This window comes from Triturus cristatus, chromosome 10 (genome assembly GCF_964204655.1).
Source record: "Triturus cristatus chromosome 10, aTriCri1.1, whole genome shotgun sequence".
Lineage (NCBI taxonomy): Eukaryota > Metazoa > Chordata > Amphibia > Caudata > Salamandridae > Triturus > Triturus cristatus.
In genome coordinates this window covers 799,341,215-799,356,133 of record NC_140593.1, presented here as the reverse complement: position 1 = coordinate 799,356,133, position 14,919 = coordinate 799,341,215, and the positions used below count along the sequence as shown (strand labels likewise).

General features: G+C 45.0%; 1 protein-coding gene across 1 annotated transcript in view; it reads left to right on the top strand.

The window, feature by feature from the left end:
* JMJD8 (jumonji domain containing 8) overlaps nt 1-6,547 on the top strand; it is a 106,239-nt gene extending 99,692 nt beyond the window's left edge. The window contains exons 11-12 of the transcript XR_014969516.1: nt 5,381-5,515; nt 5,698-6,547. The gene's annotated coding sequence lies outside the window, so the exon portion shown is untranslated. The remainder of the gene's footprint in view (nt 1-5,380; nt 5,516-5,697) is intronic.
* The last annotated feature ends 8,372 nt before the right edge of the window (nt 6,548-14,919 follow it).

The following is a 14,919-nucleotide window of genomic DNA, read 5'->3' as shown; positions in this document are numbered from 1 at the left end:
GAAAGCGATAGTGTAGGGTGGTAGTCCGGGCTGCACGGGCAGCCTTGGTAAGGGCCGGTGTGCGCTAAATCTGAGCTGTTGAGCTGTCCGCTTCTGTGATAAGAGTGGACCCCTCTTATCACAGAAGCAGACAGCTCAACACCCAGCCCTACTCTCAGCTTTAGCGCACACCGGCCCTTACCAAGGCGGCCCGTGCAGCTCGGACTACCACCCTACACTAACGCTTTCCTCAACCAGGCATGTATACGCATGCCCTAAACAAGTTCATTCTCATGAACGAAACGCGTTGGCTGGCAATTTTTTGAAAATAAAGAATTAATCAAGACTTTTAACATCACAAGACTCATTGACTAATTGACTACCACTTGTCTCAATAACGAGCGGTGCACCACTCCACAAATCTGACTTTCTCATTTATCTGCATAGCAGTTGGCACTCGACGACGGCGAGTGTTGGAGTAGTTTTTGTGCACACTCAACCAGATTGGCTACTTTTTTCATACACAACAAGGGAACATCACAGGGAAGTGCGGTCACTGTGTCCGCCGTTGTTTGGAACTACAATTTGCATGAGGAACATGTTATATTTGGTATAGTTTATGTTTACTATGTTGATCTGTTACTCTGGATGTGATGCACACTTTGTTTTTTGGGACTGAATTTGATTTCTTGATGATTTACACTGTGTATTCTTCTTTAACCTTTTAATAATGGAGCCAAATTTTCAGGCCCAACCTTGTCCCTTCTTTATGTTCACACTCTCAATAAGCACGGTCTACATGAGGAACATGTTATATTCGTCATTAACTATGTAGATGATGTTGATTATGCTGATCCGTTACTTCAGATGTGATGCACACAATAAGTATGTGACAAAATTTCCTTTCTTGATGGAATATACTGCACATTCTTCCTAAACCTTTCAACAATGACGCCGAGTTTGGTGCCCAACCTTGTCCTTTCTTTTTATGTTTACTATACTAACTCATGCGTATTTAACACCATCAATATGGCGTCCGACATTGACGCCTGACGGAGAAGTGTTCGAAATGGTCTTAAAACTTTTTACATGGTGAGCGATTAATAAGAACACCATGCATGATTTAAAAAAAAAAATGTCTGTAACCATCACCCACTTTTGACACACGTGCATGTTTACTTCTTCAATCAAATGTATACGAGACCGCACCACATTTTTATTTGGTACTATTTTTTAACGCGCGCTTGTTTACTTCCGTAATCAAAGTCATATGAGACCAAACCGTATTTTCATTCATCCGCATTCCATTTACCAATGAGGAGTGTAAACTCATTGGAAAGATAATGATAACCATTGCCGCATGCACACTGGTTTTTTTATCATCAAGCACTTTGCCATCACGTCCCAAATGTACACACGATTTCTTTGTGCGGCAACTTTTCCTTCAGTTGTTTTCTGTTTAAATAACGAGCGTTCATTGATTTCACGTTTTCACCTTAATCACGTTCTGGGTACGTACTGCAACGTATTGAAACCCAGCATTTAATGGCATTTACCATTGGGGTTACCATGAGGGACTCTAAGCATGCAGTACACCCACCTATGGATTTTTAGATTGACCTGTAACCTGTGCCTAAAGCTTTGATTCTTATTTTCGTCACCCTACAGGGTTACATATCCCATGAAGAAGGGCCCAGCCCGAAATGCATTGGGATTTTTGAAGCCTGAGAATTAGGCATTTATTGTTGGAATATTGTTGAAATACTCTGAACTAAATCAGTTGTCAGTCAATTTAATTAAAATATGAAGAACTTGCACTTGATTTACAAGTTTAAATTGTTTAAAGATACCTTTTGAACAACTGGAGTACATCCCAACCTAGGGATAAGAGTAGTGCACCTAGGGGACACTTCCCAGGATGTGGGGAGTGCAACTCATTCATTGACTTACGCCTAGGATCAGAAGGTGATGCGCTATTGCACAATCAAATGCTTTACCTACTAATTAAGTCTAGTAGGATCCCCACGTGGTTTCGATGTCTGATCATGCAAGTCTTAGTGTGCCAGAGGTAAGGGCGACACCTTCCAGTAGCACGTTGCCTCCGACACTTGTGAGCTCCCAGCTGAGAAGTGCCCTCCAGAAAGAGCCCCAAGAAGTAGAAAAAAACAATAGGTAAAAACTTCCATGAGATAATGGAGCTCCCAGGTGTTGTAGTCAAGGAACAGAGTACCAGAAGAGACAGTGAAGACAGACACAGGAACCTGAAGGACAATAGACGGGAAGATAAGCGTTAGAACACACCGTGGAAGCTCCAAGCATTGTGACGCACTGACAACCAGAAAACCCTCTCGTTAAATTGGCCCTGAACAGAAAGAGGAAAATGAATCACAGAAAAGTATCCATAACTGTTTGGAATCAGATAGGAAAAGACATGGTGTCGGCCATCTTGTATTGGACAGATATATATTTCTCCAGAAGCCTTCCGGAGGGATTATGGGATAATGACTTTTGCTGGTAGAATAGCCCCACAGAAGCTGTCTGGAACTCCATGGCCCAGAATGTCTCCCACAAGGTGCACACTGACAGACCAGATGTGAGGTAAGTCTGCACGGGGAAAGTGCTGATCTGCCGGTGCCGCCTCAAAACTGCTGTTGCTCCCGGGTTGATCGGGACAGGTGCGAGCACCGCAACAATTACTGCTTTCTCCTACAGGGCTTGATAGTTCCTATAGATCTTGCAGTCAAGCACAATGGTTCAGTTTACAACTTTTGTCTAGGTGGCTAGAACTTGCTCTGCAGCCCTGGGGCGGAGAGTCGGGAATAGTTTACAATCAGATATGGTTATCTCTTATCTTATTGAACTGTGTTGGAGGGTCTATGGTTGCAGAGCTGATCTGTTCATACCAATGTTTGAGAAGCGCTTTCCCAGAGTTACAAATCATTGCCCTGCACTTGAAAATGGCTCATCTAGGATGCCTCACACGGAATGCTTCTTTCTTAAGCGTAGAAACACCCATATCGCCTTCTTACAAGAAATGCGCTTGACACAACAAGAAAGGATTAAGCTACAGAAGCGGTGGAGATGTCAGTGCTATTGCATAGATCACTCCCGCTTTGCTAGATGCAGCCCCAACATACTTCCCTTATGCTGCATGCTTGGTCCTGGACTTGGAAAAGGCATTCTGGGTTGAATCCACCATAATTTTTTAGCTCACTTTGCCACCCCAGTTCAGACACAGCTATATGCAAATCAGTCTTGACCCTGTGCCTCATGGGAACAGTCCAGCCTGAACTGCCAAGCCATGTCTTCCTGAGACCGGTTTCCGGCTAACAGCCCTCATCAGCCAGGCTAGCTTGAATCCAGTGGCAAAGTGAGCAAGGGACCCACGTCTGGGCATTCCCTGTTAACTTAGGGCGAACAAAGCAAACACAAAGAGATGATGGACGAAGCGCTGAAACTTTTCAGACGCTCACCCCCGGTCACAGATCTGGGTTGAATCCACCATCATTCTTTAGCTCACTTTGTCACCCCAGTTGATACACAGCTATATACAAATATGTCTTGACCTTGTGCCTCATGGGAACAGTCCAGCCCGAAATGCCAAGCCATGTCTTCCCTGAACCGGAAACAAGCATCCTGGGACCGGTTGCTCACTTTGCCACTGGATTCAAGCTAGCCTGGCTGATGAGGACTGTTAGCCCAAAAACAGTCCCAGGATGCTTGTTTCCGGTTCAGGGAAGACCTTGCTTGGCAGTTGTGGCTGGACTGTTCCCATGAGGCACAAGGTCAAGACTGATTTGCATATGGCTGGGTCTGAACTGAGGTGGCAAAGTGAGCTAAAGAACGATGATGGATTCAACCCATATCTGTGACTGAGGGCGAGTGTCTGAAAAGTTTCAGCGCTCCGTCCATCATCTTCTTGTGTTTGCTTTGTTCGCCCTAAGTTGGCAGGGTATGCCCAGACGTGGGTTCCTTGCTCACTTTGCCACTGGATTCAAGCTAGCCTGGCTGATGAGGGCTGTTAGCCCCAAACCGGTCCCAGGATGCTTGTTTTCGGTTCAGGGAAGACCTTGCTTGGCAGTTCGGGCTGGACTGTTCCCATGAGGCACAGGGTCAAGACTGATTTGCATATGGCTGGGTCTGAACTGAGGGGGCAAAGTGAGCAAAAGAACGATGATGGATTCAACCCAGATCTGTGACTGGGGGTGAGTGTCTGAAAAGTTTCAGTGCTCTGTCCATCATCTCCTTGTGTTTGCCACCTTTAGCACTATGACTACATCAGTTGGGAGAGGACTAAAGCATTATACTTGATAGAGAGACACATATTGTGTCCCTCTACACTGATAATGTTTTGGTTTATATCAGAGACATCTGTAACAACGTGACACAACAACAGCTTATTTAAAATTGCCTCTGTGCTCGGAGTCAACTGGTCCAAAATTTGCCTCTAAGCTGACTGTCTCATACAAGTTATTGTCTTAGATAATCACTGTATCAAACGGGAGCCAACCACTTTCTGTTATCTAGGTTTTAACATATTTCACTCTACCAAGGTTTTGATGGATTGCAATGTGATGAGAGCAGTGTCATCACTCAGATACCAAATCTTATTCTGGAGGACATCCCCCACCCCCATCAGTGCCTAGCAAAGTGGCCCAGATTCTACAATGTCTCTGACTTGTTTGTTTATCTTCCACTGTGCCTTTTCCGCACGTTAGATGGAACCTTCTTTTTTTTTTTTACAAAACTTCGCTCCTAGCTTTCTGTCTTCTACCACTTTCCTTTAGTGCAGAGGAGCAGTTACCAAAAAAACACAATTAAAATAGATGACCAGTTATCTATTTGCTTCGTTAACTCAAAAAAGGAAAAACTATTTCAACATGAGTCTATGTGCATATACAGTGTAATTTTATAAGCAAACCAAATCGTAGATGGTTTACGTTTGTATTGGGCTCAGGGTTGAAAACATCTACTTCTGGGCCCACTAGACGTGCTCTTGTATTAAGCATTAGCCAAACATCTACTTGGTCTACCATTCAGACATTACTAACGATTTTTGTTATGACACAGAAGTGAAGAACAAGTGCTGGTTTGGACATCTCATCCTTGTAAGGTTTCTAATACTGGATTGAATTTCTTAAGCTGGGCCTTCTAATGTGGTGCTGCTTTGCAGTGGTTGAACATGAGGAATCTGAGAGCATTCTTTATCAAAAAAGAAATGTTACCTATAGTAAATAGCTAATTTGTCATTACCGTTTTATCTTCAACTAAATGTGATGTCCTTCAGAGGACATTGTTTACAGTTAATGAAAGTGTGCGTATTTTAGGGATGAAGAGAGTGGATCACTGGTTTTAGGGTTCATTCCAGACTCGTACCCTAAACAATTGTCTTTCTTTCTAGCGCTGGTTTCTTTATCCTCCAGACAAGACACCTGAATTTAATCCTAACAAGACTACACTGTCATGGTTGACAGAAAAGTATCCTTTCCTTCCAGAATATGAACGTCCGGTAGAGTGCACCATCCACCCTGGAGAGGTAAGGATGTAGAGAATTGTACTGAATTATGGGAGAATGTTAGAGATGCCCTTCTTGGATTTCAAAACATTGTTGTAGATTAGGTAGAGATGACAAATTGTATAGCTGTTGCCTTCTGGGCATCATTACCTTCTCAGAAATCTGCATCATTAATGCTCCTGTTTTTTTTGTTGATTTGACAGGTCTTGTACTTTCCTGATCGCTGGTGGCATGCAACATTAAACCTGGACACAAGCGTGTTCATCTCCACATTCCTTGGATGACCTTGTTGGCTGTGAGGCTCTTTGTTACATTAGTCCCAGCACCAGAAATCTTCATTGTCACCACTAGTGCCTACTGCAGTTTCATGCAGGATGGGAAAGCCCTAAACTGCAGCAAATGACTATAGCACTCTAACTGACATCTCATATCAGAGACAATACGAATACAATAGTTCCCTGTGCTCATGGTCTAACATTACATTGGGATGTTCAGAGAGGCATTGGGACTTTTTCCCCACAAATCTGCACTTTCCCCCAGTTTAAGGTCTCTTTTATTTTGTTACCTGAAATTTCTTTTCGGCTGGGAATCTTAGTTCATTATTTATTTTGAGATGTTTTTATTTAATCCAAACTTTACAGGGAGTCCATTTAAAAATGAAATGGTTGTAGAGTTGACAGTAAGGGAGTTAGATTGGGTTCCAGCATCCTCACCATATATATTAAAGGTTTTAAAATCAGATTTTAAAACCTACTAGTCTACTGCACATGTTCATTGGCATCTAGTCAACTGTTTCCACTTTGAGTAACTCTTCTGTGTCCATCATGAGTTCTTCTCTGCTATTCATGAACCCTGAATACCTCCCACAATATCCAGGTTCCTAGTTTTGTGATGATACATCTGAGCAAGACTATTCATTAAACTTAAATTCTGTGACAATTTTTATGATGAACATCTATTAAGCATTCTTTCCTTTCAACTCAGCATTCCATGCTTATGTGATGTAATATACTTTTGTGATGAGATATTAAACAAACAGGTGGTTAAAATATCCTCTTACCTCCAAGCTTTCAATTACTGACTTGCACAGTGAGTGAGCCAGTAGTATTGTTAACTGCTAAGGACCTGGTAACTATTCACATTTGTTTAAAGGAAGCTACATTGAACAATAGAGGTTGTATATGTATTTTAGTAAGTAACTGGTTACTTGTTATTCTCAGGGATATTTGTTGGCAGTGCTAAAAGTGAAAATCCAGTTCTAACCCAAACAACCCTAAAATGGACAACAACTCCAAAAATTCATCAAGCTTCCATTTTTACACTTGTGAATTGGCTGGACGAGTCTGCATTTGTCATGGAAACTAGAACTAGTGTATATCTTGAGGATAGTATTCAGGTGTATGGGACCTGTGCTCCTTTGTGTACAATGAAAGACTCCCTTAAGAGAAACAATATGAAAAAGACAGAGCGCTGGGTGGGTTGAAGGAGTCACATTGATTATGTTATCAATCAATAAACCAGGGAATTATGAAGCTCGCTACTCACCTGTGAGGGTCTCAAGGTGCTGGGGGGTGGGGTGCAGCTCTGAGTCAGCCAAAGAGCCAGGTCTTTAGGCTGTTCCTGAAGAAGTGCAGAGAGGGGGTGCGTCTGATGTTGATCGGGTGCTCGTTCCAGGTCTTTGCTGCGATGTGGGAGAAGGATCTTCCACCTGCTCTGGCTCTGCGGATGCGTGGGGTTTCAGCGAGGGCTGTCATGATCCAGTACTTTACCACTCTATATAGAGTAGCTTTTCCCAAGTAAAACCCACCCCTATCCTGTGCTTCCAGCACTCCAATAATATGCATGGTGTTATGTATCAATGCTTGTTTACTGTGATATGTATCAATGCTTGTTTAGTGGGTATGTTGTAACATAGCAACTTGGCCACTGCTTATAAGTTGTCATGATCATGATATGCATGAAGTTCATGTTTTGACAGAAAACGCTTTAAAATACTCCGCGTTCAAAAGGAAACCATGAAAAGCTCGATAAACAATGAGGTCAGTTTCTCAAGTAAACAGTCTAGTTTGGCCTCCACCACTCCTATGACTTCACTGTATCATCTTAGCATTCGAGTATTATTACAGTCCCAAGAAGATAAAACCAGATTATGGTCCGTGGACGCTCTAATAGATTCAGGAGCCACAGGAAATTTCATAGATGCACAATTAATGCATGAGTTAGGATTAAAAAGTTTACTAAAAAAAGACTCCAGAAATAGTAAGAGCTTTAGATGGGAAGGAGTTAACTTCAGGGCCCATAAGATATCATACGGAGATTCTTACCATGACGTGCTCTACAAAACATACTGAAGACATATTCTGTGACATAATAGACACACCTCAATTTTGCTTGATATTAGGAATCCCTAGGTTGGTTTTACATAACCCTCATATTGACTGGTGGCAAAAAACTGTTTTGTTTAAATCAGACTATTGTCATTCTGAATGTTTACCCCATCAGATACTAGAACATCTAGTTCAAGGGTATGATTTTCCTCAGGAGTCCAAAAATATATTATTACTGGAGGGAGTGCCTAAAGAATATGACGATCTTATAGACGTTTTTGACAAAAAGAAAGCAAACACCCTACCACCACATAGGGTCTACGACTGTCGTATTGACTTGACACCTGGCGCAACTCTACCATGTAGCCGTATTTACGCTCTGACTGAGACTGAGAATGATCTTTTACGCAACTATTTAGATGAACACCTTGCTAACGGTTTCATTAGACATTCCAAGTCCCCGGTTTCATCTCCCCTCGTTTTCATAGGAAAAAAGTGGGTGAATTACGCTTGTGTATCGATTACCGTGCAATTAATAACGTAATCATAAAGAATCGGTATCCCTTACCGTTCATACCAACATTATTAGATCAAATAAAGGATGCAACCATTTATACCAAACTGCATTTGCGCGGAGCTTATCATCTTGTACGAGTCCGTGAGAGCGGTGAATGGAAGACAGCCTTCCGTACCAAATTCGGCCTTTACGAATACCAAGTGATGCCCTTCGGACTCTGCAACGCTCCAGCAGCGTTCCAGTTTTTTATAAATGAGGTGTTAAGGGATTTTCTGGACGTATGTTGTGTGGTGTATATTAATGATAAACTAATATATTCAAAATCTACGGAAGTACATGTGAAACAAGTAAGAGACATTCTTCAACAGCTTTTAAAAAATTCATTATATGTCAAATTAGAGAAAAGTATGTTTCATGTCAACAAAGTCGCCTTTTAGGTTACATTATTAGTCCGTCCGGAATTGAAATGGACCCAAAGAAAATCCAAGCTATATGTACCTGGCCAAGTCCCTTGTCTGTGAAACAAATCCAAAGTTTCTTGGGATTTGCCAACTTTTATAGACGCTTTACCCACAATTTCACACAGCTTATCACTCCCATTACAAAGTTGTTGCTGTGCAGGCCTTTCAAGATTTAAAGACACAATTCACATCAGCCCCCATCCTGATGCATCCGGACCCCTCTCAGCCCTTTATAATTGAAGCAGATGCCTCGCAATTTGCCATAGGAGGCATTTTGTCTCAAAGGCACAAAAACAGGGGTCAGATGCATCCCATAGCATATTACTCTAGAAAATTGTCCCCTGTCGAACAAAATTATGCAATAGCTGATAGGGTATTATTGGCCATAAAAGCTGTCTTTGAAGAGTGGCGACATTACTTGTTGGGTGCTCGACACCCTATTACCATCTATATGGCTCACCGTAATTTACAAATGCTACGATCTGTCAAAGCACTTTCTGCCCTTCAATTACAATGAACCCTGTTTTTCAATGATTATAATTTTATCATCACTTATAGACCAGGAAAAGGTAATAACAAAGCAGATGCTCTATCACGCATTGGGATAAGTGATGATATGTGTGTACAACGAGAAACACCACAACTGAAACTGCCACCACAATGTTTTCAGGTGGATGTTGTTGATACCGATGTAATAATGGACATCAAAGCAGAAATAAAGACAAAACAAAAACAAGAATGGCAAGAGAAATATCCTGGAATTTACTTACAACAATATGGACCACTCCTCTATAGGAATGTCTCTTTTGTACTCATGGGTTTCATTCTAAGGCTATCTTGGGACAAGACAAGTCCCGTTTGACAAGTCCATCTGTAGATGAATATGTACATAAATTGGTCTCTATTCAACAACAAGCCCAGTATCATTAGGCACAAGCAAAAGTAACTCAGAAACGGTCCGCGGACAGACATCGCACTGTGCAACCTTTGTATTCTATAGGAGACAAGGTGTGGTTATCCACCAAACATTTACATATCAAGAACAGTAAAAAAAAAAAATTGTCCACGATTAACACTTCCACCTAGATACCGTTTTTAATCAGTATTCCATGTCTTATTACTAAAACCCTTCAATCCAATGACACGTATTACCAAGCCTCCTCCTCCCATTGATATTGATGGAGTCCCAGAATTTGAGGTAAAATCAGTACTTGATTCAAAGAGAGTTAGAGGCAAATTGTACTATATGATAGATTGGAAGGGATACGGACCTGAGGAACGCTCATGGGAACCACTTGCTAATCTACAAAATGCTCCAAGACTGATAAGGGCTTTCCTCACCCGGTACCCTGATAAACCAAAACCAATACCAGTAGTCTTAGGGGGGATCCTGCAGGGGGGGGGGGGGGTACTGTCATGATCCCATACCTTACCACTCTATAAAGAGTAGCTTTTCCCAAGTAAAACCCACCCCTATCCCGTGCTTCCAGCACTCAATAATATGCTTGCTATAGAAATGTATTATGCACATGGTGTTATGTATGAATGCTTGTTTACTTTGATATGTATGAATGCTTGTTTAGTGGGTATTTTGTAACTTAGCAACTTGGCCACTGCTTATAAGTTGTCATGCTCATGATATGCATGAAGTTCATGTTTTGACAGAAAACGCTTTGAAAGACTCCGTGTTCAAAAGGAAACCATTAAAAGCTTCGCGCTTGACGCGCGCATGGCCCGCATTGACAATTAGACTCCGATCGGCTGCACGTTGCAGCGCATCTTAACGCGTACAACGTAGCGGCCGTCTAGGGTGCGGTTTCGGTATGGCATGGCTATAAAATGCCACACCCAAGTTCCAGAAGGCGCTCAGCCTTCCGACCGTTGCAGCATCAACATCTTCTTCAACTTACCTGATGAGCATCTCCGGTTTCCTTGAAAACTTCTGGGTTCTTCGGCAGCATCAGCAGCAACGACTCCTGAAGGAAGAAGAAGAAAGCTAAGTTAATCCTTTTTATTCTTATATGCAAAAGGCGCCCATCGCAAGACAGCAACACAAAACAGCGCGCATTTAGTAAAGAGACTAAGAACAATTTTTGGAACCTCTTTTCTGACGTGAAGAAAAGCTATAGAACAAAACGAACAGTTGTTATGAAAGACTTTCATCAAAAAGAATCTGAACAATTATAATGGTGCAATAGTATGTCTATTATGTTTGTTGTACCATTTTATTCCTTATTTTGAAGCATAGAATCTTGTGATGGACCATATACAAAAGATGATACATAAGTAAGTGAATAATAATAAGAGAACCAAATCAACGTATGCAAAGGTCATGTTAGACCTGTCCGCCCTAGGGTGGTCTTTCCCGTTTTTCTTCGCCCTTGCCTCGTTTTTTCCACCCTCTTTTTGGTTGGCCCTAGGTCTCCAGACACCTTACCATTGCTAATCAATGCTAAGGTGCAGGTGCTCTCTACTACTAACATGGCTGCCACAGACCCCTGCTCCTGCGGAGCGGTCTTGCTAGTAGCGCCCTAGTTGTCAGGAGCTGGCTGGAACCTCTAATTATTGTTACATCACTAGCCTGCCTTCCCTGACCATAGCTAGAATGAGGAAGCTCCTGGAACCTTCCGGAATAGAGAGTGGTCACCTGACCTGGGAGTATATAAAGAAAGGGAGGGAAACTTTCTAGTCAGTTGGGGCATCGCTGACCTGGGGGACCCTGCACTGGAGTTTTAGGCGGAAGGGGGAGGGGGCACCTATACCACTAGGGGTGACTGGGTCTAGGCCTTGCCCTCTAAGCTGTGTGAGGAATCCTGACCAAACCCACTGACCTGGCCCAGTGTGAGGGAATACCCAGGGGACCATCCAGAGAGGCCTGACTGACAGCAGCCTCCAACTCAACCCCCCCCCCTTACTGCCTTAACCTACCCCTCAACTGGGGAAAAGGGCCAAGAACCATCAGTGCCACAAGAAACCACCACCTGAACGAAGGACTGCTGGGGAATCGACCAAGTATCCTCCCCAGAGCCCCCTCATTGACTCTGCCAGCGCTGTTATCCCTTCAGACTCCCCTGCTACACGCTAAAAGCACTATACTTGAGGAGCGCTGTCATTCCCCTGAGGCGCTGAGCCCCGAAGCGCTGTAGCTGTGAAGCGCTAATTAACCCCAATTCACCACCGCTGCCCGAGTTCCTGTCAGCGCTGTAGCTGTGAAGCGCTAATTAACCCCCAATTCACCGCCGCTGCCCGAGTTCCTGTCAGCGCTGTAGCTGTGAAGCGCTAATTAACCCCAATTCACCGCCGCTGCCCGAGATCCTGTCAGCGCTGTAGCTGTGAAGGGCTATTTAACCCCAATTCACCGCCGCTGCCCGAGTTCCTGTCAGCGCTATAGCTGTGAAGCGCTAATTAACCCCAATTCACCGCCGCTGCCCGAGTTCCTGTCAGCGCTGTAACTGTGAAGCGCCAGTCATCCCCAACTCACCGCCGCTGCCCGGAGTAGCCACAACTGTAAAGGGGGGCCGACCGTCCCTGTCGTGACCCCCACACCTGTTGAGGAGAACATCCCCGCGAAGGCACTGGAGGCCGCGTTCGACATGAGGAGACCCTCCACCGTTATGTGACGGGGGCGCTGGCCGTATCATAGGCCTCGCCCCCGCCCACGTCCGGCCTCCACCGCCCCTCGTCATCACTCCCCGCTAGCTGCGCTGCTTCTAGCGGGAGTGTAGCGGGACCGCGTCTTCTTCAGAATCCCCCCTCCGGAAGCATCGGCCTGAGGAGACCGGCACAAGGGCCCCGGAGGGCCGAAGAACGCAGGTAACATCCCCGGGGAGGGAGGCGGAGACTCGAGGAGCGCGCGGAGGCGTTGCCAAGGAGTGTTCATCCCACGGAAGGCAGCCCCGCATCCGCCCCTCCCCGGGAGAGACTGGGACTGGGCCTCGAGTGCCTGGGGAGACACCGGGAGGCCCGACTCGGGTCATTTCTGCAATAACTGGGACCGAGCTTCTGAGGCTGGGGAGAACAATAAGGCAAGTGCTATAGCCCCATAAGGAATCCCCCTTGGTGGTAGTACATGGAAGCCATACACCAGATTGCTCCCCTTACAATGGGATACAGTCCCCAGATGCCGTGACACTGCCAAGTGGGTTGAAGTACTGGTGATACATTGATGAATTCATGCTAATTTATTTCTAATGTTATGCTGATACATTGATGAATTTATGCTAATTTATTTCTAATGTTATGCTGATGCCTCGATGAATTTATGCTAAAGCTGATCTGAGGTGGATTTAGTACCTACGGGGTGCTGTTGAGTGACTTTAAAATGAAAAAGGAGACTTACAGTGACTTTGTTGTTTCTTGTTAAACTGAGAAATTATTATATGCTGAAATAACCCTCTTTCTCCTGCAAAAAGCTACATAAAGAGTCTTGTTTTTAAGCACAATTGGTGTGGTGTCAGATCATTGCGTGCGTTGCTCTGCCAAGGTGGATGTGTGTGCTGCACAGCTGCTTTACACAGGATGCCTTTGGGTGCCTTCCTGCCTCGCGCCAGGCTACCCTTGTGAATTGTCAAACCCAGTTCCAACATTATTTGGTGCTCAGCGGTGGGATCGGAACCTGTGGTTGTGCAGCACCCTCCAGTGAGTCAGAGTACGCCGCAATTGGACACCTATTGTTCGGCAAGCATAGCCAAGTGACCCCCACTGTCTAACTGTGTGCTCAGAGGATTGCCCTAAGCTGTTGCCTACGTCCTAATATTTTTTTTTTCACTTACATTGTCTGGGTCCCCACCTGTCGAAATGGAGTTCCAGCTGGCCAAAATAGAGGAGTACTCGGTGGTCCAGCTGAGGAATTTCTGTCAGGGGATGGGGGTGGCTGTTGGGAAGAGAGCCAAAGGAGAGGAGCTCCGTAAAGCCCTACAAGCATGTGTATTAGCCCACCCAGAGGGAAAAGGGGACGAGGAACAGGAGGGGCAGGGGGCACTAGGGGAGGCGGGCACGTCAGGAGAGCTAGACCTACTGCACATTGATGTTAGTGAAAACCTGTCGCCAGGGAGACGTTCTGGGGCAGGCAGTAGTGTATCTAGAAGGAGTGCATCGCCGGAGGAGTATGAGGACAGGAGGGAGGAGAGGCTACTAAGATGGGAGCTTGCAAAGTTGGAGAAAAAGAAGAAAGATAAGAGGCTAGCAATGGAGGAGAGGAAGCTTGTGCATGAGCTCCAGCTAAAAGAATTGGAGTTGAGGGCATTACAGATCAGTGCACAAGGGAATGTAAATGGTGGCAGCGTACCAGAGGTTCCACGTGAGCCTAAATTCTATCTCCCAAAGGATGTGATCGCTAGTTACGGTGTAGGGGATGACATCAACAGGTGGTTGGAGGCGTATGAAGTATCCCTGAAGGTCCATGGAGTGCCCACAAGCTACTGGGGGGTGGCCTGTACCGATATATACCTCCCGTAGTGATTGACACCCTCCTGTATTTAGAGAAGGTAGACCAAACCAACTATCCTGTGATGAAGGAGGCCCTGCTTAAAAAGTTTGGCCTCACCCCTGAGAGATACCGTCAGAGATTCCGTAGCAGTCACAAGTTAAACACACAGAACTGGGTGGATTTTTATGATTATGCCCGGAAGGCTTTAGATGGATGGGTGCGTGGCAGCGAGGTGCATGATTTTAAGGGCCTGTACGACCTATTTTTGAGAGAGCACCTCTTGGATAATTGTTTTCCGGAGCTGCGCCAACATCTGGTGGACCGCAAGTTGACCGACCCCCGTGCACTTGCGGAGGAGGCGGACACTTGGGTTAGCACCTGAGTGACCTTCAAGGGACCCGGGGGAGATGGCCCGAAGGGTGGACAGAGCGCCCCCCAGAAGAAAGAGGGGGGAGATAAAAAGAAGGAGCTCTCCCGAGGCCCACAAAACAGACAGTTTGGGAAAGGAGTAGGAACCCCCCTCTCAGTCCAGTTTCCCAAAGCCCACTCACCCTGACAAGGGTCAACAGCCAAGAACAGTCAGGTGTTATGAATGTGGGGAGGTGGGACACTATAAGGGGGATGCCCAGTGTCGCAAGAGAACCCCCGCCCCCACAGGAGGTAAGACCCCCGGGGTGGCTAGTGTTGCGCTT